We start from the raw sequence: 26943 nt of genomic DNA on the forward strand, positions 1-26943 counted from the left end.
TGGAGTTACATCGGCATCGGAGATATTCCAAAATACAATACGGGAGGCACTCGAAGGTTTACCCGCCCTAAACATCAGTGATGACATACTGGTATACGGCAACAGAGATACACATCTCGACAATCTCCGCCGAGTATTTCAACGATTACGCGAGCGCAACTTAACACTGAACAAGAAGAAATGCGAATTCAATAAGACAACACTTCTATTCTACGGAACGAAATTCTCAGACGAAGGAATATCACCGGATCCTGAGAATTTCAATACAGTCAATACATCAACATCCGATCATCAACATTTTGAAACTATTACAAATAATCCAATTTTAATAAAGGAGGGATGTAGTGTTTCAACACTATCTCACATCTGTTCACTTCCGTCAAGTAAACATCCTTGAGTCAATATACTGACTTGACAATCACATTCCAGAGATTAATCATCCATGACGTGATATGTTACAGTCTTTACTATTAGACAATAAAGTAATCAGTTCTAGTTTAGACATCAAGCCTACAACAGTGTCTGTCCCTGTGTCCACACATGCTACACACACAGACACATTACAGCCCTGGCTACGATGCTGTAGCTGTATGTTCCCGGTTTTGTTAAACAATTTGTTTATTTTACAACTTTGATACTTTGTTGTCCTCTCGAAAGTGTTCAGTTTTGTACTCGTCCAATTTTGGAATGTACGACACAGCATCGTACGCAGGGCTACTAAACTGCCCTGTCTGTTTTGACCAAGCCCCGGTACAAGATTCACTTGGACCTTGCGTAGTGACCGATACATATTCAAAGAGCACTAAGCCGCTTACTGTTGCCGTCTGATTGTCTTTGGGTGAACTTTTCAATAACCTAACCTTAATTTTTAAGGTGAAAAAGTCCGATAAAAAGACGATACCGACTTACACAGATCTTTTGAGTTTGTCAGTGTCTTGCTAGTTTTTGTGATAGGTATACATTGTAAGATATGCTTGTCGATGTTTTTACGGGTAAGTACATGCCATTGGTTTTTATTATTACTTTTCTATGTGTCGGGACACTGCCGTTATCATTTACGTATCATTTACATATGTTTTTCAGACGGTAAATGTATGATGTCGATGAAGAGACATGGACTTTACGTCCCAGTGTTGATGTCGCCTTGTTCACTATTAAAATCACTTTCTTCTTTAAATGTTACATTGTCGTATCGTCTTTTTATCGGGCTAAAGCTATTTTGGTGGTGAATGTACCAATACTTACACGGCGATTTTTCCCCGTTCTCAAAACAGTCGTATTATCAGACCATCGTTGGACACTATGTCACAACATGTGTATCCGGTTCATTTAATTCCCGAGGGGAATAAATATAAAGTTGCGTGCTGCGATTGGAGGTGTGCACTGAATAAATCTGTTTTGCTGATTATCCCTTGCTCGTTCTGCTAGTTTTCCATGAAACTTAGGGGCAAAGAGAGTTTACTTCAGGTAGCTTTCTTTCTTTGGTGGATAAAATTTGCCCCCACTAACGTTTGATATTCATCAAAAATCCCCTCGACTTTGCGATTGCACCAACTCCCTGACATACTTAATATGCTTTTTCGCTGTTTTACAGTGAGGTGGCCAAACCTATCATCACGAGAACTGTACTATCAACAACCACGCCTAGAATGGACTGAGGGAGGATATAATTTAAGCTATGTAAGGCAACGATACGCTTAGAAAAAGTGATGAACTACGAGTATTATTTGTGGGAAATCAACTGACCATGACTACAAAAATAGCAACTTCATAGTTTTATACCCTATTGCAGAACTACCAGGTTTCGCTGATTTATCAAAGCTATCTTCGATCTGTCTTGTTTTCGCGACAACATTTATACCGCAACTCGTATGGGAGAGTGGTCAGTTTGTTTAGCCTTTTAGTAAATTTATCAGTGACTCAATATTTCATGTTTTTGGGGGTTTTTTTGATTTTTTTTTGGGGGGGGTGTGGTTGTGTGTTTTGTTTGGCGAAAACTGTGTTCTGACCGGCACTTGCATGAGCGAATGATATACGTGTTTGCAGTGTTTTATACTTGAGGTCTTTTACCCCCTTAAAATTAGCGAATGTTATGACCATTTCCTTTTGTGATTGGAGTAAATTATAAGACATGCTTGTCGACACCTTTTAGTATTTGCGAGTTCATGGTTTATGTTATTTTTATGTCGGGATAACTTGGCCGTTACTGTTAATTTATAACCTTAATTTGCTTTGAATTTTGTTACTGAACGATTTCTTTTACTTTTAGTGATCAGACGATATATGTAAATCCAAGGACAATATTTTGAAATCTCAGCTTAGATTTCTCCGTCACATGTTGATCAATTTTTCGAGTGGATCCTTCAATATAATGGGACTCTACAAACAGGCAATTTAGTAGACTGGGTTATGAATTTCAAATCAGTAATCTCTTGTATAAAGTAGTGAATTCTATGTGAAAAATGACACAAATTCCGCATGTTTCATAGAAAAAACCCAAAACCTCGACCACCGCCCTGTCCTCAGATAATGCGTATTGCGTGAACATAACCCGTGTACGCATGGACGGAAGTGCCGAGTGCATGCATGTCTTGCAGCCAACGCCGATGCGATGTAGCTTTCGCTTACCCTGGCGTAAAGCGAACGGAATGCGTATTTTGTATGTCCTTAAACAACCACATACACCTAGACAATGCACAGGGCTCGAAATACTTTTTTTCAACCACCTGTCCACTGGACAAGTCAAAATAAAAAGTACCTGTCCCAGTGAGAAAAGTACCTGTCCAAAATGGCATAATTTATTCTAAGAAACTATACTAGTTTCAATTCAATTCAACAAACTCATGCCTGTAGGCCTATCATATGCAAACTGGCGTAACAGCGGTGTCGAGATAGCTCTGAGAATCTCCCAATCTAAGAGTAAGAGATTTGAGAAGTGACCTTAGATGGCTGCCTCCTGTAAACAGTGATTAGATATTATCGAATTTTTTTTTACTTTTTTCAAAATTGTAAAAGGTATATACAGTAACAGCGTTTCTGTTAAACAAAATCCTTTGATTTTATGCAAAATAGTCTGAAATAGTCTAATTCATGACTGCGTAAACTAATATGCGTTGAGAAATGCCGCCCCATGACACGGACGTACTTTTGGCTCGCACTACATTGCTTCAACGTGGTTCAATGCAGGACAAAAATAGAACATATACACCTACTTGCAAGTGACATTTATCATGATATTGCAACAATTTAGACTTTAGCGGACCGCAACTCTTTATGAAACATTGTATGTCATCATCACAAAGCATCATGTCAATCAGTTCTGTACAGACAATGACACTACAGATGCAAAAAATTCGAGAATCCATCGAGTCTACGTTGTTGGTAACACAATACAGTTAATCATGGTCATTAGGTCGCATGTTATTTGGAAAGTGTTTACGGGTGACGATTTACACTCTGTAGGGTTGCATCTTGAGAGGTCCCGCTGGACTTTGATCAGTATCTGCTTTTTGTTGGCCCTTTGAAAACACTAATTTCACTGTCAGAAAGTATTTTCTTTGAACATGAAGTCATTAAGCTGCTCAACGATCATATACGAGACATGCATCACGGCATTGCAAGCGTTCAGCTACTATACCTTGAAGCCCCCAGGTTATTGTTTTTTGTTAATAGAGCATGCGCATTAAAGGAAACCCCCAAGTTCGACAGAAAAGACTGCCCAACTCACTTCAGATACCGATTTCCACCGACACCGTACGCGTTGTTGAGATGTTTTACGCAAATAAAAACCAAGTTGCGTAAAATCGTACGCAAGTTTTGAAATTGTAACGGAAACGCTGTTATATAAATTTAAACTTATAAATATTTGCTGTAGTCAATAGGTTGAAATACTGGTTGCAGGCTGAAAAAACCTACCTGTCCACTTGGACAAGTACTTTTCAAAACTACTTGTCCAGGCCAAATTTCACTTGTCCGGGACAGGCAGACAGGTATTATTTCGAGCCCTGATGCATGTCCGCTATTACTGTTGTACAACCTGGCACAGAAAACTTAGAATTACTCACAAACATGCGAGGTCGTGTCCCTGGAGAATCAACGTCAGGTCTGTGAATCGGCAATATTTCTCGGCGATTTCGGGACTCTAATATTGATACTTTACGGTACTAGAATGACTTGCCTTGTGCATCTGCCTGCCAGGTCTGTGAAATCGCTGATATTAAACTTATATTTATCGGCAACTACGGGACTCTAATATCCATACTATAGACGATACTAAAATAACTTGCCTAAGGCTTTGTCTCGGCACGTCGGGTCTGTGAAAATCGCTGATGTTTATCGATATTTAGATGATACTAAATTGTGTCAAATCGCAGGTAAATAACCGATATATCGGGGATTTCACCACCCTACAGATCTTGTCAAACTCGACTTCCTACTAGAGACTACTAGATTTTGTCAAATCGCTGGTAATTATCCGATATATTTCACCACCTTACAGATCTTGTCAAACCCGAATTCAAAGCACTGATTCTAACTTCGATACCAGACAATACCAGATTTTGTCATTTCGCGTGTAAATATTCGATATATGTCGGGTATTTCACCACCTTACAGATCTTGTAAAACCCGACTTCCAAGGACTGATTCTAACTTCGATACTTGACGATACAAGATTTTGTCAAATTGTGGATGAAAATCTTGTATCCAGAAGCCGTAAATATCGGATATCATATAAAAGTCCAATGTCGCGGTGTCCTCCAGATCTCTGCATTACAGGTGCATAACATTTCTGACTTGTTTTTGTCATGTCGGGAGCTAGTCCTCATGAAGTAAAAGAAAAACAACAGGAGAAACCGCTCTGCATTACTTTTGTGGGAGACCAAGGATGACAAATCTAACTTATAGTTGCTTGGCCAAAGCGTTTCCTTTGCCCAGATTATATGGACAAGTCCTACAGGCAAGTGTTTTTAATTTCAGGTAAATTAAAAAGAAAAAAGTACGATTTTTACATATTTGCAAGTCACAAAAGCCTAGTGCAAGAGGCAAGCAAGCCCTTGCCTATCAGCGATTTCACAGACCCAGCGTGCTGAGACGCAAGACAAGTCATTCTGGCATCGTCTACCCGGTAGTATCGATGTGAGCTTCCCAAAATTGGCGGTAAAATCGATTGGTATGTATAACAGAAATATTCGGGACGTCAAACTTTGACTGAGTCAGTGAATATCTGCTTGTCAAAATTGTGCAAAGTCACACCTTGCTTCACTGAGTTGTTTGAGCCTAGCCTGGTATGCAGTTGGTCGGTGAGGCAAATAGTAAATTGCGCATGCGCAATCTCTCATGATGTTTCACTATATATTGCGAAACAAAAATAACAATGGCGATCACTCATCTATACATACCATTCACCAAATAAGCTTTTTAATCATAGGCGGCAGCTTCTACTGTCTATGTTTTTAGCTCCGCTGTCAGAGACGCAGAGCTTATCCGATAGGCTGATTGTCCGTCGTCCGTCCGTCCGTCCGTCCGTCCATCCGTCCGTCAACAATTGTCTTCTTCTCTGAAACCGCAAGTCAGATTTCTTTGAAATTTGGTATGGAGGTTCATAGGAGTGACCTCACTCAAGTTTGTTCAAATTGTGGTGAAATTTACATAATTGTATTTTTGGGGAAATTTTCCCTGTTTTTGGTCAAGAAATCTTCTTCTCTGAAACTTCAAGTCAGATTAATTTGAAACTTGGTATAGAGGTTCCTAGAGGTAACCTCAGTCAAGTTTGTTCAAATTGTGGTGAAATTTGCATAATTGTATTTTTGGGGTAATTTTTCCTGTTTTTGGTAAAAAAATCATCGACTCTAAAAGCGCATGTCGAATTGATTTAAAACTTGGTATTGAGGTTCCTAGGGGTGATCTCCATCAGATTTGTTCAAATTGTGGTGAAATTTGCAGAAGTTTTTGTAAGCAAATTTTGCTGTTTTTTGGTCAAAAAATTATAGTTTCTAAATTTCTTATATAGGCCTAAATGCTTTCAGTTTTATTATATGCAGCTTTCTATTTGACCTTAATTTTGTTCATTAGCTCCGCTGTCAGCGACGCAGAGCTTATCAAATAGGTTGATTTTCCGTCGTCGTCCGTCGTTTGTCGTTGTCCGTCAACAATTGCCTTCTCCTCTAAAACCCCAAGTCCAATTGCTTTGAAATTTTATATGCAGTTCACTTGGGGTGACCTCACTTAAGTTTGTTCAAATCGTGGTTAATTTGTGTATTTGTATTTTTGGGGCATTTTTTACCGTTTTTGGTAAAAAATCTTCTTCTCTTAAACCGCTTGTCTGATTGCTATGAAATTTGATATGCAGTTTACTTAGGGTGACTTCAGTCAGATTTGTTCAAATTGTGGTGAATTTGCATATTTGTATTTTAAGGCAATTTTTGTCATTTTTGGTAAAAAAATCTTTAAAAATCTTCTTCAAAAAGTACTGGTCTAACAGCTTTGAAATTTGGTATACAGGTTTCTATGGATAAACTAAGTAATATGTATTTGATTTCTGATGAAATATGTAATTTTGTATTTTTGGGGCAATATTTGCCATTTTGGTCAAAAAATGATATTTATTGCAACAATGAGGAAATCTGCAATTTTTGCAATTTGGGCAATTTTTCCATTTTTGGTCAAAAAAACGTGTTTCTAGAAAAGTACTAGTCTGATAGCTTTGAAATTCGATATGCAGGTTCCTACAGATGAACTAAATTTGATCTTTTGAAATTATGATGACATCTGCAATTTTTACGCTCCCATATATGCATATGTATATATGCAAATTGGAGGTATTCGTATAAGGTGGAAAAATGTCGTCTGTATGTATGTATGTATGTATGTCCGTCCACATCGAAAACTCCTAAACCGTAGCACCTACTGTCTTCGTATTTGGTGTACAGGTGCACCTATTGGTGGAGATGTGAATTTGTTCAAATGAACATGTCAGTGCCAAAAATATGCAAATGAGGGGGAAAAAAGGAAAAATTCTGCAAATGGCTAAAACTCAGTAAGCATTGATCAGATTTGGTTGAAACTTGGTATGCAGATTTCTTTAGGTATTCTAAATCATGTGTGCAAAAATTTGGATGAAATTTGCATGTTTGTATTTTTAGGGTATTTTTTCCGTTTTTAGTCAAAAAATCTTGTTCTCTGAAATCACTCGTGTGATTGCTATGAAACTTAATATTCATGTTCCTCAGGATGACCTCAGTCATGCTTGTACAAATTTTATTGATATTGTCATATTTGTAATTTTGGGGCAATTTTCCCAATTTTTGATAAAAAAATTTTTATCCAAAAACTACTGATTTGATAGCTTTGATATTTGGTATACAGGTATCTAAAATTAATCTCAATATAATGTATTGAAGGTATGTTGAAACTGGCAATTTTTTTTATTTTGGGGGCAATTTTTGCCTTTTTTGGTCAAAAAATTTTTCTCCTAAAACTTCTGATCTGGTAGCTTTGATATCTAGTGTACAGGTTCCTAGGGTTAATGTTAAAACTAGATATATTTAAAAGTTAGGATGAAATCTGCAATTTTGTATTTTGGGGGGCAATTTTTTTCATTTTTGGTCAAAAAATTTGTTTCTCAAAATTTACCAGTCTGATTGCTTTGATATTTTGTAAACCGGTTCTTAGGGTTTTTGTTAATAAGATATATTGAAATTAAGTTGAAATCCGGAATTTTGAATTTTTGGGGCAACTTTGCGAAACTTTCAGTTTTACTTTGATATCTTTCATTTCGTATTTTTAAGATTCTTTTTTGGTAATTTTATACCTACTGAACTAAGAGTATATAATGTGGTGATTTAGTAAGCATTTGATATGGTAAACTGTATTTGGTGTTGAAATGCGGTAAAAAAATCCTGGCAGATTTTGAAAAAATTCCAAACAAATGCCAATAAAAAATTCAGCCAGAGAAGGTTTGACAAAAGAAAAGGTGGGAGAGTGGGGAAAAAAGAATGTACAATGGATCGGATAAAAAAGATAATGTACCTCATCGATCTTCCAGACACCACCGCTTATCAAATGGTCCACCCCGATGTAATTTTGTGCGCAATTAACCATGCAGTGTATTTTAGTTTAAGATGTCAAGTTCAGTAAGGATTTGAAAGGAATAGTCAAGTTCACCACAGTTTAACTTTATCTCTTGTGTCATCATCCTTGTGTAATTGGTTAAATTTGTAAGTTGTTCCAGATGTGGATGCACCAGCTGTTCTGGAAGAAAACGATGTTTACTTTTCCCTGTAGAGTTTCTGAGTTGATGATTGTATGTTGAAATTTCTCCATGTATCTGGTGTATGGGCAAAGTGTAAACATTGGTTGCATGTTATGTATTTCAGTCTATGTCAAAAATTGTAAATGAAAAATCAAGAACAGTTTACTGTGTGCTTGTAATATTTGTCAATACTTATACTGCCTTGCAGATTGATTGTCTTAAAGATTATCACAGAAGTAGAAAATGAAAAGAAACTAATCAAATTGCTGTAACATATTCACTCTCAGTGCCTGTATAGGCCTATACTTAACTATTTTATCATTACATTCAGCTGTTTGTTATATCTTTATCACTCTCCATGGGCCAAGGCACACTTGGGGTCAATGTCATCACTCTGTGCCAGTCTGTGTTTCATACAATTGTTGACTTGTTTTGATAACTATATGGGAGCGAACAGTGATGTTGTCACTATTTTTATTTTTGGGGCAATTGTTGCCATTTTGGTCAGAAAATTTTATTCTCAAAAAACTACTCATCAGAAAGCTTTTGTTGACATGTTCTTTGGGATGATCCGATGTGATATATTCAAAGTATGATGAAATCTTCAATTGTGCATTTTTGCAGCTATTTTAGCCACTTTTTTCTGGCCACTGCATTGAGCTATCAAAGATTTCCACCTTCTTCATCAACATGTGTCAAAAATACTTATTCATTACATGAACACAGCGGAGCTATATCGGCCGCTAGGTCGCTTGTTATTCATACACGTAACAAGTCAAGCCCTTCCTGTGTATGCTCTACGCATTATTACTCATCATTCATAGAAAATGTACTGACATTGACCTTTGGAAATCGTAATCTCAAGTCTTGATCTCTGTCTGAATGTACGGATTATGTAACCTGCGATTGAGAAGACACAGAGTGTATTTGCTGCGAAAACGAGCCCTGCCACTCCTTGGCATATATGTTCTTTTGGGAGTGGGGGCTGCGATGTAAAGAACTGAAATATCGCACAGGATAGTATTACACATGCATTATGCCGATGCGCACGAAATTTCGAACGGCGCAAATTTGAACGCTAATTTTCGATCTTTACAGAAATAATTTCCATACACTTGGTCCAAAGTCCATTTAGCATCTATCCATTGGAAGATGTCTAGGTATTCCTCAAGTTTATCTATTTTTAACGGGGTTTTCCAACTTAAACTGACGATCGCCTTGAAATCACCGCCATCTTGAATTTTAGTTGCTGCGAATCCGTAGCCTTTGCCACTCGGGTAGCTTGGTCATTGGAGAGAAAAAATTACAAATACCGAGTAATTATTAAGCGGGTAGGTTATATGAACACCGGACACGGTCCTTTGTGTCTTTGAAAATTTCTGCCGAAGGCCGTATCCTGTGCGATATTTGCGTATTACACATTGTAGCCCATCCACTCCAATGACAAAGCTACCCGAGTGGCAAAGGCTACGGATTTGCAGCATGGAGTGTATGCAACTCGAGCATGCCCCTGGTGCCTATAAGCTCGATTCGTGGACGAACAGTCGAACAATGGACTGTAATATAATAAAGTGTATCATCATATATGTCAGTCCATGAAGGAGGTATAAATAGACGGGTTTACAGCCATGGTCAGTCTTACTTCGTTTTTTTATTCGCCTTTCCTGAACGAATTTTTAAAAAAACGCTCTTTAAAGATGCTGATATTTAATAGAATGTTGTGGCAAGTTGGATAGAGGTAAACCTTTTGATATCGGTCAATTTTGATGTCGACTTCAAGTTGCTGCTCCTTGAGCGCCAGGGATAATACTTAGCTCTGGCGATATGAATTTAAGGGTCACGTCGCGTCAACGTAACATGTAAATACGGCCAAAGGAGGTGGAAAGAGAGCGTAGAAAATGTTTTAAAGCTTTGTCCAAAGCTGGTCACAAGGGAAAATTGCAAAGACAACGTGACCATTGCAGTAAATGCAGACGTACCTGTACGGTACCGATATAGATATCTTTCAACATGCAGTTTCAACACTTACCTCACCGCCGTCGATATGCATTCTAGAGTCGCGACAGGAATTTTTTCATTCATTAGAGCATGAACTAATTATGAGACAGATGACCACATTACGTACAAAAAGCATTCTGGAGTACGCGAGCGGCCAATTTGATTAAAATCAGATGTAGAGTATGGCGACCTCTTTACTTACGAGGTGTTCTCTTGCTGTCGCCTCAGCAAGCGGCAAGGTTTATAAATGTACACACACGGCGCTATGCTGTCAAGCAAGATCCCTCTATGTATTGTCAATAATGGGCCGGATACAAATCAAAATGCATGGTAAAAGTCAAATAACGTTGAAAATCTTGCAAGCCAAGAATTAGAAACTATCGGTTTGAGTGCTCAATAATGTCGGTTACTTATTGCATTTTCATGACAGACCAAAGAAACTTGGCAATCTAATCACAATTTTGCAACCCAGCATTTTCATGCTGCAGCATATGCAGGCTTATTTCAGTTTTATCTCCTATCACGTGATCGCCTGTGCAACTGAATGTGGCAGCGGTTTCACGGGTAAAAAAGCTGGTTTACTTCCCCTCTCATAGAAAATTCTTTGTAGAATTTGGCAAGTTGTACTTTGAAGCTCAACATGTTATTAATTTCGAGTGTCTTTGCGTGAATACGTGTTTTGTAGTGGTCATACGAGACACGTGGAGGAAGTCTCCCACAGAGAAAACAACAGTCATGACCTTTATGGTCCAAAAGCGAAAATAACGTATTTCTTGTAATCTTTCAGTGCAGTTTTTCATGCACTCTTACTCCGTGATCTTTATTATTTCATGAATTCAGGTTTTATCGATACAAACTTCAAAAAACTATCATTATTTTCTCAACTTTTAACTGACGTTCTAGCCTCATATAAGCTGTTGACTTTGTTTAATTCAGGTGTTAATCACAGGTGATAGTACAGATATCGATTATATGTAAACATCTAAGTTGCCAAAAGATTCCCTGTGCATTTGATTTGTTTGTTTTCTTGCAAGCACCTATACAAAACACCGACGCTAGGCTTTGAAAAATGCATTCACAATGTCGGAGGGTCGCCATTTCATTGTCATGTTCGAAAGCGATGCAACAATTGGTCGACATAAGAGTTTTGAATACTTGTAAACAAAATCACGATGCCAAGTATACAAAACAGTGAATCAATGCAATGATTAGGTTGTTCTGCACAAGCGGAAATGTATATTTATCAAGTTCTCCCACATATTGTTATGCGGCACAACATATTAACATCAACAACACTGAACAAATTCGTCGCCTAAAGATTTCACCAATTTGATGCAAGTACTGTGGTGCCTTTGTGTCGAATCTCGTCACAAAGGCTACTTTGCAAACAACCCCACAGACAACTAATTTTAGTCCTTTGTGCCCTGTGGGCACAAAGTACTAATGTGATGACGCGGCCTCTGTTGTTGCATACAGTGGGCCATATGCTGTGGACGCAGGTATCTCAGAAACGCTTCAGCAACTTTTTCTGAAATTTGGTCTGTTGGTCACTTGGGCATGTATCTCAAACGGTCTTTTTTCTTTTTTTGATTGAATCATTTTAAAGTCACTTTTTTAGCTTTTTTCTGAAAACCACTATTTTCAATTTTTCCTCAAAACCACTGATTTGATTATTGTGATATTTGGCATGGGTGTTCGTATAGTTGCAATGCCGTCAGAAATGTTCAAAATTTGGTGATACATGCCTTGTATTATTTTTAAACATATTATTTATCCATTTTTATTTTATATTTACTTGATTTTGCCTTGCTTTCGTTAAAGCTACCGTTTGCGCATGCGCACAATTCTAGGACAATTCTGAGTTGAAGAATCGAATCGGACGCCATCTTGTTTCTCGGTGTGGGTACATTTTTTACGTCGTGAACGTTTCACTGTGTATTTCAATATGTTCTATAGTTATGAAGTTGACAGTGATGCACTTTTGCGGCTGTCGTGTATTTTTTGGTACGAAAGGCGCCTTTGATCGACTGAAGAATGATGGCCTCCGTAGGCGATAAACACCGGTACCGGCAGGCATATCAGTTCTACTGAGGAAGCAATCCACTGGCCCATATAGGTCAGGGGCTCACTTAGGGGAGAACCACATGATTTCCGGGGGGGGGGGGGGGGGATGGAGGATTTTGAGAAAAAAAAATGTCACCAGGTGAAATAAAAGAAAAAAATTAAGCCTGTAATGGCTTGAGAAAAAAAAATTCTCATAACAGACAGAAATAAAAAAGGAATTGTCACAATGCAGTTGAAATGAGCAAAATTTTGGAAACTTCATCCTCATGTATTCTTTGCTGGCATGCTGCCATAGGCAGCGCAAATGTTTTTACCACAAGCAATTCTTATGTGGTTTTTTTTCCAGCGCTTACGATATAAGCATTCACTACTTTACACCTCAGTGCACTCGATGTTTTCCTTCCCTTTTCTGACCCAAGAAATCATATTTCAGGATTTCTGTTGCAATATCTCAATGGTATAGGCAATATCTAGATGGGACGATTTGACTTCTGTAAATTGTGAAAATTTAAAACACAAGACAGGAGTCAATAAACTAGTGTTAAAACCAATACATTATTCTCTCAATATAAATATGTTAGAAAGATTACAAGTTGACAATGAAAAATTGAGGAACAACAAATATAAAGAAATACAATGTGTGAGCCTTGTTTTCTGACCACAAAAGATAACATCCCCCCCTGAGAACTTAAAAGGAATTGACTATTTTAAAGAAAAGCAGGTATAGTACTGATCACAGTTGATTTGCCAAAAAAGTGTTCTACAATTGAAAGTTGTATATATATACTAGACTTTCCATTTTGTTTTCATTTGTTGGAATGTAAAATGAATACATAAAACATCCTGTGATATGTCAAACAGTGGCTTAAATTTGAAAATTCACTGCTACTCCATTTGAAAAAAAAATTGATGCAGGTCTGACAGTAGAAATAAAAAATGCTGTCTCTCTGACAAAAAAAAGTTCCTGCATACCCCCCCCCCCCGAAATCAAATGGGTCTCCCCTTAATATGCGCATGCGCATATAACAAGTTAGCATTGTTTTGCAAGGACCTTGAAAAATCAAACCGACGCCATCTTGTTTCTCGCATCTGGTGCGAATCTTGACGTTTTTTGGGGTTTTTAGCGTGTATTTGATGATGTTTTGTAAATATGAAGTTCACAGTGATGGTACTTTTGTTGCTGTCATGTATTTTTTGACACGAAACGCTCCTTCGATAGACTGAAGAATGATGGCCTCCGTACTCGGTACTCCCCAGTACCATTGCTTCAGCGAGGCAATCCCACCGGCGGCCCGTACTAATAGCTGGGTGAGAGCGAGGGAACGCTCTGTCCTTCTACCTCCATGTCATAACAAACTAGCGTCGTTTTATGTTGATGTACTGTCCTTTCGACATAGCGATAACTTTTAGTTTTCTGTTGCTTATTTTGGGTAATTTCGACAGTTGTGCATTGATTTTGACATCATTGTTGACTCCGATCGCTAAAGACAGTCTGAGTGTGTGCATGCTTATGTTGACCTAGCCCTGCGTACGATGCTGTGTGGCCGCTACAGCTATTATCGCCCCGCTCACCACAGCCCTGCAAAGGCCCGTACGTAGGGTGAGCGGGGCGATTAGCTGTAGCGGAACACACAGCATCGTACGCAGGGATGTTGACCGATTTACTAAGGAAGTACGCGCACTTCAGAATCACAGCATAATCCGACATGGTATAAATTTGGCATGATCATCAGATCATACATGATCCGAGATTGCACTTCAGCAAGGTCACGATAACTAATGTTGTTTGTTTCACTGTCGTTTAATACCTATATTTCCACTAAAAGACCATAGAATTTCATCCTTGCTACTTTGAAATCGTGCACTGGCATGCATGTAGTTGTCAACATCACTATGCTTGAATGTAGTAGACTCTTACTATGAATATATCGACTGTCACTGCATATTGCATATGTGTGGAAGTCATTCCATATCATATCAAAAAATGTAGTATTGCAACGTTTGAGCTGCCAGAAGCCAGAATTTACAGTTTACGAGAAAGTTATCTTACATGTAAAACTCAGTTCTACTGTGAACACAATGCAAGCTATGTTGTATAACTATCGTGAATAGCATAATATTTTGTACCTATCACCGTGTCTGAAAATCAGAAGGAAACAACCAGTCAGACAAACTGTGGTCAGGATGATACTGTCCAATTTTAATATTTGTCTCTCGGCACACACCAGATACTCATGACTGTAGTAAAACAACATTTCCATATAATTGTATATTCAGTTTTTATATTTAATTTGCTTTTCACCATATTGTATGTCCTTCCCTGCACTACATAATTCAAAATTAAATATTGTCTTTGGCCTATACATACTTGAGGGGTAAGCTTATTTAGTCTCACACATTAAAGATGCACTGTTGACCTACAGAGTCCAAACTTTTTATCATTGTATTGTAGATAGGTGTACACTCCAAATACTAAGTACAAGTGTGGTGAGTGTAACAAGCAAATGTTTTTTAGTCAATGGCCCAAATTTATTTTCTATATGATGGACAATAAATACATGTGTAATCAATGCCAACAGTCCAGTTTAAGTAATTTGGTTTAGATTAGCCATTGGCTAAATTTTCTCCCCTTCTGTATTATATAAATTCACCGTTTCCTGTTTTAGATATTGTTGATCCTATTAAGTCCCATCTCTAATTCTTAATTCACTTAAATATCAGGGTTGTTGATACTTAGAATCCACACTTGAACTTATGCTGGAGCAGTAACCAACCAGTTCAAATAACTTTCATTTATGTCCAAACAATTTGACTTTTTGCCAAATTTCACATTTATGGCAAATAATAAACAGTAAGGAGGTACAAAGGACGTCGGTGCCCCCGGGCCCCATGTTTCTCCTTATCTGTGGCAAATAGCGGTAAACGAGGCACGACAATCGGCTTAACACCGATGGTCGATCGTCAACATCAACAAAAACCAATTCTTTTCGTATGATACCAAATTACCCATACATCTTCAGGTGGTTGCCAGACAAGGTCGTTACGCACCATCAAACGCATCATGATCGATCGCGCCATCATGCTTACATGAATCGACGCAACTTGAAAACATGGGAACATGATGAAAGATTTGACATGTACAATTCAGAATAACTGCAGAAAATCAATCATGTAATAAGATGGTTATCAGAAAGAGTAGGTTTCAACTGTTCTCTACAATTTGAAAGCAATTGAAAAACTCCACCCCACTTCCACCCTTCCCCTCACTTTTCCGATTCGCATTTCAGACAAAAAGAAATTTGGTTGCATCAAGCGAGGATGTAATGAGCTACAGGTAATATTACTTAAGCTCGACTGCTATCATTTGTTTTCCCACGGCCCATATCCTTCGAGACGAGAAGCAAATCAAACTAAAATCCCCAGTAATACTGACTTTGCACAATTTTTTCAGGTAATAACTACCTAGTTTTCCCAAACATATACTGTGGCATGATATCAGGCAAGAAATAAGCTAGATTTGTGCTGTTCTATCAACATACAGGCTCTAAATACTGTCCGTTTTCATGAAATGCCCGGCAGGTTTATTGAAACTGGCATTACACATTATCGACCTTGACCTCTCAAAGTGTCTTGGACGTAAGACAGTGGATGCACAAACTGAACCATGCTTTGGACCACGCCGCTGATGCGATAGACTTGCCCCAAGTCTGCATCGTCGTAAACCATGCGCCTCTTTACGGCAACAGCTTAGCGCTTGATTTTTGCGTAGGTCAGCGGAGCGGAAATTACTGCTCTGGCTCGCAAGAATGTAAGTCTGCGGCCTTATGAACATCAAAAGCGAGCAAATAGAAGGAATAAAACAATAGACTATCTCTTCTGTGGTGATATCGCAAAATTGAAGCAATGTAGTTTTGCTGACTGTAGCGTAGACCGTCGGGTAAAGGGTGCAAGATGCTCACGATGGCTTGACCAGCCAAGAACTGCTGCGTGTACGCACAAGAATACAGACAAGTGACTGATACTGTGATCGATACTAAAGTCTCGCAACTACGCTGGCTGAATTGCCTTTGAATCTATGGAGGAAGACTTATGAATACAGATAGAAGGTAACCGATTGTTCGGGTTTGTCGGTAGCACGATCAAAGCTTGAAAACACGGCATGGCCAACATTTCGGTGAAAATTAAGTACCAAACTTGAGCTATCTACAAGACAATTACAGAGCCTTGTCCTTAAGGTAGCTACATACCTTTTAGACACTTTCAGATTTTTATTTTTTTCTCAATTGAACACGTCCCAAACCCCAATAAAGTATACATTTTCTGAAAGCCCTGATATAGAGCTATCCAACCAAGTAGTACACGGTCATTATTTGCATAAGAGTCACGTGACAAGCGTTTTGCTGAACCTTCCAAAAACCGGTTTTTCCCGCCTTATGCAAACACGCTGCAAGATTTCCGGTTGGAATTTCTTCATTGACAAGCCTTGACAATATCCTTCAAAACCTTGTCAGCGTTTTTTTCCCGGAGGCTCCATTCAAATTATATGGCGTGATAATTAAAATTCCTTGAAAAGCACCGTCATCTAACACCTTTAAGAGCACATTAAAAAACCAGATATGAACTGTAAATGCTCACATGTTTCATTATACAGTTACATGTTTCATTATACACATGTTTCATTATACAGTTACATGTATGTGTAAATTTGAACCTTTGCTACATGTTTGCAACTTCATTGAAAGTATTATGATCAACATAATGAACATAATTCACTACAGATTAACTCTATAGGTCATTAAGTATTGAAATATGTAATTAGCTGAAAAAAATATTAATTTTTTGACTGCTGTCATTGTATCACCACTTTATATAGCAAGTGTAAAGTGCCTTTGGTCAAGTCCTTCACACTATATATTCCAAACTTTGAAAAGCTCATTAGATATGCAAACTATAAATTAGCTGACATGAAAACTTAAATGCGACTGAAATGACTTCCAATATTGATATAACCTGGTATAATCATCAATGTACATAGCATGTTATGCCAATTTTTATCAAATAAATCCAAATATATATCCCTGATAAGGAAAGTTCATTAAATACACAAATTAGGAATTGGCTGAAGCAAAAGTGCTTAATGCCTTTCAATAAAGTCAGCCTACATAATAGTATCTTTAATGTACATAGCAAGTTTCATCAATTTTGGTCATGTAAATTCAAATATATATCCCTAATTTCAAAAATTCATTAAATATGCAAATTAGGAGCTGCATGAAGTAAAAATGCTTAATGACTTTCAATAATGTCGTATCATAGTATCTTTAATGTACATAGCAAGTTTCGTCAACTTTGGTCTTGTCAATACAGATAAATATCCCTGATTATGAAAGTTCATTAAATATGCAAATAAGGAATTGGCTAAACTTCAAATGCTTAATGACTTTCAATAATGTTCTATTGTAGTATCTTTAATGTACATAGCCAGTTTCATCAACTTTGGTCCCGTCAATTCAGATAAATACCCCTAATTAGGAAAGTTCATAAAATATGCAAATTAGAAATTGGCTGATGTAAAAATGCTTAATGACAGTTAATCATATTCTATCATAGTATCTTTAATGTACAAAGCAAGTTTCATCAATTTTGGTCTTGTAACTTCAAATATATAGCCTTAATTTCAAAAGGTCATTAAATATGCAAATTAGGATTTGGATGAAGTAAAATGCTTATTGACTTTCAATAACGTTAAATCATAGCGTCTTCAATATGCATACCAAGTTTTGTCAATTTTGATCAAGTTAATCCAGATATATACTCCTAATTAGGAAATTTCATTAAATATGCAAATTAGTAATTATCTTTCAGGTCACCCCTTAATATCTTTCAAAGCTGATATATCTTGGTGTGATCAACATTTGTAGCGAATCTCATCAAATTGTGTGCAGTCGTTGTCAATATATATCAGTTTTTTTCTAAAATCATTAATTATGCAAATGAGCAAAAAGTAAGCAAGCCACACCCACCAAAAACTAATCAGTTCTTGCCATTTGCAAACTGAATCTATGTACCAGATTTGATTCTGATCTGATGAGCCGTTTTTGAGATATTGAGTACACAGACAGACAGACAGACACACAGACAGACACACAGACAGACAGACATCGCTGCGACAAATGCCCACGTGTTTCAACACTTGAGCAAAAAACAAAGGCATATAAAGACCAGATATGAACTGAAAATGCTCACGTGTTTCATTATGTATTGCAGTTGTGTAAAATTGAACCTTTGCCACATGTTTGCAACTTCATTGAAAGTGTTAAGATCAACATAATATGACAGAACCCCATGGCCGGTGAGTGCAAGCGCGCCGTACTAGCGGTATTTGCACGAGTGCTGCGGTGTTTTCGGCGGCAGTCCTTTCACGAGCGAAGCGAGTGAAAGGACAGCCGAATACACCGCAGCACGAGTGCAAATACCGCTAGTACGGCGCGCTTGCACTCACAGGCCATGGGGTTCTGTTATTATTACATATGTTCTATCTTTTATTTGCATCATTTATCGAGAGAATCGACGATTAGTCGTGCGTACTACTTGTCTGTCAAAGCTTCAGGGCGACCCTGCGGAGTTATATAACATTGACATCACTGTAATGAGGCATCGAATCAGCTTTCACTTTTCATTGGTCAACGCGGTCACACCCTCTATTTTGATTGGCTAAACTATTGTTTACTTGTTTATCAAGGATGACGTAAGAGGAACGTCGGAGGGCTCGAACTCTGCTTGCGATTGCTCACAGATGCGCAGCAACATGCCACAGATAGCCAAACGAAGAGAACTTTGAACATGGAACGCTTTTGATTTTTTCACATTTTGAGCTTTAAATTCTTCTAAATGATCTGATACAAATAACAGTTCGAAGATTTTTACGGGAAATCTAAGAGTAAGATACGGCAAACGTAACTTGTCGAACAATCAAATTTCAGTGTTCACCGTGGCACACAAGCGCTCACTGTTATCAATAGCGTGTAGGACACACAAGCACAGAATAAACTGCATGCAAAAGTGACTTTCTACTGTAAACAGGGAATGTCCGGTGATACTGGCAACAACGTCTCTGAAAATGATAACTGTTTAATTGGCTCCGCTGCGCCCGCATTTACATGTGTTTCGATGTATGATGGCCGTCGTTGCATAGCGGCCACCGCGCCGTGTATCCATCTAGAAACGGACGTCGCCCGTTGTCAATGTTTTTGCTTCGCTGACATGTACAAACAAATTGCTCTTCCGGATAATAAAAATCATCCACACACTATAATAAGTACATGCAATTTTCTTTGTCGTAGTTTGTAATCGATAATGCCATGCATTTTACAATAAACGAGCATCGGACCAAAGTGAAATGAAATCTTGTAGACGACATTTATTAGCTCTGCTGTCAGCGACGCGGAGCTTATCAAATAGGTTGATTTTCCGTCGTCGTCCGTCGTCCGTCGTCGTCATCCGTCAACAATTGCCTTCTCCTCTGAAACCGCAAGTCCAATTGCTTTGAAATTTTATATGCAGCTCACTTGGGGTGACCTCACTTCAGTTTGTTCAAATCGTGGTGAAATTTGCATATTTGTATTTTTGGGGCATTTTTTGGTGTTTTTGGTAAAAAAATGTTCTTCTCTGAAACTGCTTGTCCAATTGCTTTGAAATTTTGTATGCAGTTTACTTAGGGTGACTTCAGTCAGATTTGTTCAAATCGTGGTGAAATTTGCATATTTGTATTTTTAAGGCAATTTTTGTCTTTTTTGGTAAAAAAATCTTTAAAAATCTTCTTCATCAAAACTACTGGTCAGATAGCTTTGATATTCGGTACATGTCCCTAGGGATGATCTATTACAGATTTGTTCAAATTGTGCAGAAATATGCAAATTTGCATTTTTAAGGCAATTTTTGCCATTTTTGGTCAAAAAATGTATTTCTCTAAAACTACTGGTCTGATAGTTTTGAAATTTTGTATACAGGTTTCTATAGATGAACTTAGTAATATATATTGAATTTCTGATGAAATCTGTAATTTTGTATTTTTGGGGGCAATTTTTGCCATTTTTGGTCAAAAAATGTGTATTTACTGATAGCTTTGAAACTTGGTATACAGGTTTCTACAGATGAACTCAATGATATTTATTGAAAGTATGATGAAATCTGCAATTTTGTATTTTTGGGACAATTTTTGCCACTTTTGGTCAAAAAATGTGTATTTCCAAAACTACTCGTCTGATAGCTTTGCAATTTGATATACAGGTTCCTACAGATCACCTTAATGATATTTATTGAAATTATGATGAAATCTGCAATTTTGTATTTTTGGGACAATTTTTGCCACTTTTGGTCAAAAAATGTGTATATCCAAAACTACTCATCTGATAGCTTTGCAATTTGATATACAGGTTTCTACAGATAACCTTAATGATATTTGTTGAAATTATGATGAAATCTGCAATTTTGTAATTTTGGGGCAATTTTTGCCATTTTTGGTCAAAAAATGTGTTTCTCAAAAAGTACTCATCTGATAGCTTTGAAATTTGGTATACAGGTTTCTACAGATGAGCTAAGTAATATATATTGAATTTCTGATGAAATATGTTATTTTGTATTTTTGGGGCAATTTTTGCCATTTTTGGTCAAAAAATGTGTATTTCCAAAACTACTCATCTGATAGCTTTGAAATTTGGTTCATAGGTTTCTATAGATGAACTTAATAATATTTATTGAAATTATGATGAAATCTGTAATTTTGAATTTTTGGGTCAATTTTTTCCATTTTTGGTTGAAAAATGTGTTTCTCAAAAAGTACTGGTCTAGCAGCTTTGAAATTTGGTATACAGATTTCTATAGATGAACAAAATTTGATCATATGAAATTATGACGAAATCTGCAAATTTTATTTTTAGGGGCAATTGTTGCCATTTTTGGTCAGAAAATTTTATTCTCCAAAAAACTACTCATCAGATAGCTTTGGTTGACATGTTCTTACGGATGATCCGATGTGATATATTCAAAGTATGATGAAATCTTCAATTGTGTATTTTTGCAGCTATTTTAGCCACTTTTTTCTGGCCACTGCATTGAGCTATCAAAGATTTCCACCTTCTTCATCAACAAGTGTCAAAAATAGTTATTCTGTACATAAACACAGCGGAGCTATATCGGCCGCTAGGTCGCTTGTTGTGTTTACAAACAAAAATAGTTCCGGGTCAAAATTGGTAAATACTCATTAACATATAGGAATGGCATAATGTTTTTGGTATTGCACTGCAGTGCAAATACCGGTAATACGTGCGCGCTTCGATGCGAGTAAACTGTGGTACATATGTAATAATGAACAATAATCACCGCCGATTAGGTCATGAAGTATAAAAATATGTAATAAGCTGAAATAAATATATTAAAGTTCTTTGACCATTGGCCAAGTCCTTCAAGCCATATATGCCGAGCTGTGAAAGCTCATTAGGTATGCAAATTATAAATTAGCTGACACGAAAATGTGAAATGACTTTTGATATTGATTTAACCTGGTATAATCATCAATGTACATAGCATGTTTTGCCAACTTTGATCAAGTAAATCTAGGTATATATCCCTAATAAGCAAAGTTCACTAAATATGTAAATTAGGAATTGGCTTAAGTAAAAATGCTTAATGATTTTCAATAATGTTGTATCATGGTATATGCAATAAAAGTAGCAAGTTTTGTCAACTTTGGTCAAGTCGATTCAGATATATATCCCTAATTAGGAAAGTTCATTAAATATGCAAATTAGGAATTGGCTGAAGAGAAAATGCTTAATGACTTTCAATAATATTGTATTATAGTGTCTTTAATGTACATAGCAAGTTTTATCAATTTTGATCAAGTTGATTCAGACAAATATCCCAAATTATGAAAATTCATTTAATATGCAAATTAGGTATTGGCTGAAGTAAAAATATGTCTTTTGACTTTCAATAATGTTATATCACAGTATCTTTGATGTATATAGCAAGTTTCAACAACTACAATCAATTTAATTCAGATAATATCCCTAATTGGGAAAGTTTATTAAATATGCAAATTTGGAATTGGCTGAAGGAAAAATGCTTTATGACTTTCAAAAAATGTTGTATCATAGTAGCTTCAATACATGTAGAAAGATTCATCAACTTTGGTCCAGTCAATTCAAGTATATATCCCTAATTAGCAAAGTTCATTAAATATGTAAATTGGGAATTTGCTGCAGTGAAAACGCTTAATGACTTTCAATAATGTTAAATAATAGTATCTTTAATATACATACCAAGTTTGGTCGATTTTGATGGAGTCAAATCAGACATATATCCCTAATTCGGAAAATTCATTTAATATGCAAAGTAGCAGCTATCTTTGATGTCATCCCTTAATGGTTCCCACTGCTGATATATCTTGAAGTGATCAACATTTGTAGCAAATCTCATTAAATTGTGTCTAGTTGTTTTTAATTTATATCCGTTTTTCTAAAATTATTAATTATGCAAATGAGCAAAATATATGCAAGCCGCGCGAATCAAAAACTAATCAGTTCTTGCCATTTGCTTACTGAATCTATGCACCAGATTTGATCCTGATCTGATAAGCCGTTTTTGAGATATCGGACTAACAGACAGACAGACAGACAGACAGACAGACAGACAGACATCGCTGCGACATATGCCCACGTGTGTATACACGTGAGCAAAAAATCCCAGACACGGTTTTGAAGGATATTGTCAAGGCTTGTCAATGAAGAAATTCGAACCGGAAATCTTGCAGCGTGTTTGCATAAGGCGGGAAAAACCGGTTTTTGGAAGGTTCAGCAAAACGCTTGTCACGTGACTCTTATGCAAATAATGACCGTGTACTGTACTTGGCCGGATAGCTCTATATCAGGGCTTTCAGAAAATGTATACTTTATTAGCTACTATAGACTATAATCTATAGAAGCTATTTGGATGGGTATCCGTCCGGCGTCCGTCGTCAGTCTGTATGTATGTATGTATGTATGTATGTATGTATGTATGTCCGTTTGTGAGGCGTCCGTCCACTCAAATATCTTGAGAACTGAAGTAAATACTGATTTGATATTTGTTGTGTAGATGAAAAATATGATTTTGAGAAACTATTTTTTTTAATTTTTTGATATTGTTGAAAATAGGCAAATTAATGCCAAAAAAGGTGTTTTTGGTAAAAAATCTTCTTCTTCATAACCGCTGGTCAGACAACTTTGTTATTTGGTATACAGGTCCCTAGGGGTAACCCAACTTAGATTTGTTCAAATTGTGATGAAATATGTAAATGTGTATTTTTAAGGAATTTTTTTTGTCATTTTTGGTCAAAATTTGACTTACATTGTATGTAATTCTTGTACTGTATAAACCCTATCAATTCACCCAGAAAAAATAATTAATATGATTTGAAATAATTGAATTAATTAGGAAATCATCAAAGCCAAAATAGTTTTAGTGTAGAATTATCAGAAAGTTCATTCTTTTTTTGACAGTTCATAGTGAAATGCTTACCATCTTGGAGGATGAAAACATGTAAAGGTAACTTTCCTGAATCCCAATTTTGACATTTCTGGTCGTCATTTATTGTGCCCAGTATGTTATCTAAAAGAAATTGGTCAAAATAGTTTGTCATGATAGGTTGGTCAAATAAATAGAGATAGAGAAAGTTCTAATTTCCATTTATGGTTGACTTGGTAAGGATAAAATAAAATTACTTTTTGGGGAAAAACATAGAGTGGTCAATTAAAAGAGTGGTCAAAGTGATAGGGTTTTATGGTAAAGCTGGGCTGTAAGATTCCTCATGTGCTATTTATAGCAATTATGCAATCTGTGTAAACAGTGCAATGAAAGTGTTACATGATGCTTTTGATGACCTTGAACTGTGCTTTCTCTGAGTACCTGCAGTCTCAACTTATGCAACATAACTTACTAACATTGTTAATTTGAAAGTTAAAATGTGCTTGGTTAATAGGATGAAAATACTGATAAAAAGATAACCAGCTTAAGATTCTTTATAACCTGACAGACATGCTGTTTTTTTTATGACGAAAATCTTGATTTAAGCAAGTCTTGTTTACTTTAATTAGAATGTAATTAACTCTCGTTTATTAGCTACTATAGACTAATATAGTCTATAGAAGCTATTGGTATCTGTCTGGCATGCACTGTCAGTATGAATGAATGTATATCGTTTGTGAGGCGTCCGTCCACTCAAATATCTTAAGAACTGCAGTACTTACTGATTTGATATTTGTTGTGTCGGTAAAATATATGATTTTGAAAAACCATTTTTATTAAATTTTTATATTGTTGAAAATATGCAAATTAGCACCAAAAAGGCATTTTTGTAAAAAATCTTCTTCTTCATAACCACTGACCGGACAGCTTTGTTATTTGGTATACAGGTCCCTAGGGAAAACCCAACTTAGATGTGTTCAAATTGTGATGAAATATGCAAATCTGTATTTTTACCGAATTTTTTTCCCATTTTTGGTTAGGCCATCCTGAAATGAGCTATCAAAGATATCCACCTTCTTCATCAATACATGTGTCACAAAAGCTTATTAGTCCCCGTGGACGAAGTCCGGCGGGGACTTATAGATTGGGTCCCGTCTGTGCGTCCGTCCGTCCGTCCGTCCGTCCGTCATCAACAGTTTCTCAGACACTGCTGAACAAATTTTGTTCAAACTTGGCACAAAGGCATAGCACTATGACCTACAGATGCATGTCGATTTATTTTGTGATACGATCGAATTTGGCCGCGAGGCGGCCATTTTGTTGCGATTTTTCATGTCTTTGGACCATAACTCAGACATCGTTGTGCAGATTCTGTTCAAACTTGGCACAAAGGCATGACACTATTGCTTTCATATCCATGTCAAATAACTTCGCGATACGATCCAATATGGGTGCGAGGCTTTCATTTTGTTGCGATTTTTCATGTCTTTGGACCATAACTCAGACATCCTAGAACAGATTCTGTTCAAATTTGGCACAAAGGCATAACACTATGGCCTACATGTGCATGTCAAATTATTTTGCGATATGATCCAATTTTGCTGCAAGGCGGCCATTTTGTTTGCAATTTTTCATGTCTTTGAACCGTAACTCAAACATCCTTGAACCGATAGGATCCAATATGGCTGCAGAACTGCCATTTTGTTGGAATTTTGCATGTCTTTGAAGTGTAATTCAAAGGTCATTACACCCATTTTGTCCAAACTTGGCACAAAGATCAAGCACTATGGCATAAATGTCAATGTACTTCATGACATGTTCCAATATGGCTGCCAGATTGTCATTTTTACCTTCTCGTGTCTATTTATAGACAGAGAAGGTATTAGAGTTGAAAACCAGTATGCTGCTGTCAAGTACTTCCGTCTGTCAAGACTTCCGTCTGTCAAGATCCGTTGACGTCATGCCATTGTGATGGGTCATATCATAAACTGGTGGGGGTGTTCATGGCTCAGGTTGAGGTGTGGGAGAACGATTTTGAGCTATGACAAAAATCAAAAGGGACTATAGCGGCATAGCCACAGTGTTAAGCCTTTCTCCAAGGTTTCTTAGTTGACTACAATCTATTACAGACTACTGAGCTGACGTTAGGGGTACTCACTTTGTGTTTGCTCACTCTGTGAGCGCTAGTGTTTGGTACTGAGTTGCGTGGATATCATGGCCTCACGTGATCTTGGCCTGTTGCATAATCTGCAGAGATGATCATATGCCTCCGAGTCTGAAAACTGTCATTGTGTAAGCCTGTCGGCATTTTCCTTGCATTTTTTCTCATTTAATTTTGCAAAATATCGGCGAGTACCTCAATATTTCAAGATAACCCTTTCTTCCCAATCGTTTCCTGGAGTTTCAGAGTCATATGAACGAAAATGAGTGAAAGTTTTAGACAGGAAAATCGGACGTCGGCCATGTTCAATGTTTACAGTACAATCAGAAGTTTACGTGGAGGAATTAACCAACAAACACTATTCATGATGGCCGCCCTCTAGAGGCAGACCCTCCTATATGAAGTACCACATTTGATGCTTGTGGAAAGCTTGACCACACAATGGAGCATTTAAACTTTTAGAAAATGACAAACTGAATAAGAAGGTATTCAGAAAATATCAAATACTGCGGAAAAATGCGCAAATATTCAATATAAACAGGTTAACTGACTGGTCAGATATAAAAAACAATGAAAATGTTATGATCAAAAGTTTTTGAGATGCGCACATTTTAACAAATACAGAAATTATTAACATTATAAATATAAGACCAAACTATTTTTTCAGGGATGGGACAGATTGGAAATGAGGGTTGAGAGACAAAGACACTCCTATTGCTGCATGTGGATGCAGCCACACCATTTCATTTACAGCATACTTATTCACTGTGTTGTGTTCAAGTTCCATATTGTACTGACTGTCATACAAGGATAACATGAGCAAATCAAATCAAATTAGAAAAGGATCAATGCTGTTGTGTGGATTTTGCTGAACATGGCTGATTTTAATATTTCGCCCTATATATTTGGTATCCAGCAAAGGCATATTTTGATGTAAAGTCAAAATTAACACTACATTGCTGAC

The 26943-nt window shown here is 36.9% G+C and overlaps 1 protein-coding gene across 3 annotated transcripts in view; it reads left to right on the plus strand.

Annotated features, from left to right (window-relative positions):
- The window catches only part of LOC139144565 (kinesin-like protein KIF28P), a 503294-nt gene that overhangs the window by 57119 nt on the left and 419232 nt on the right, over positions 1 to 26943 (plus strand). The window contains exon 2 of one of the 3 annotated variants that reach the window (XM_070715276.1): positions 1595 to 1680. The exons of the other annotated variants lie outside the window; for them this stretch is intronic. The gene's annotated coding sequence lies outside the window, so the exon portion shown is untranslated. The remainder of the gene's footprint in view (positions 1 to 1594; positions 1681 to 26943) is intronic. 3 annotated transcript variants of the gene reach the window in all.

Source organism: Ptychodera flava, chromosome 11, assembly GCF_041260155.1.
Source record: "Ptychodera flava strain L36383 chromosome 11, AS_Pfla_20210202, whole genome shotgun sequence".
Lineage (NCBI taxonomy): Eukaryota > Metazoa > Hemichordata > Enteropneusta > Ptychoderidae > Ptychodera > Ptychodera flava.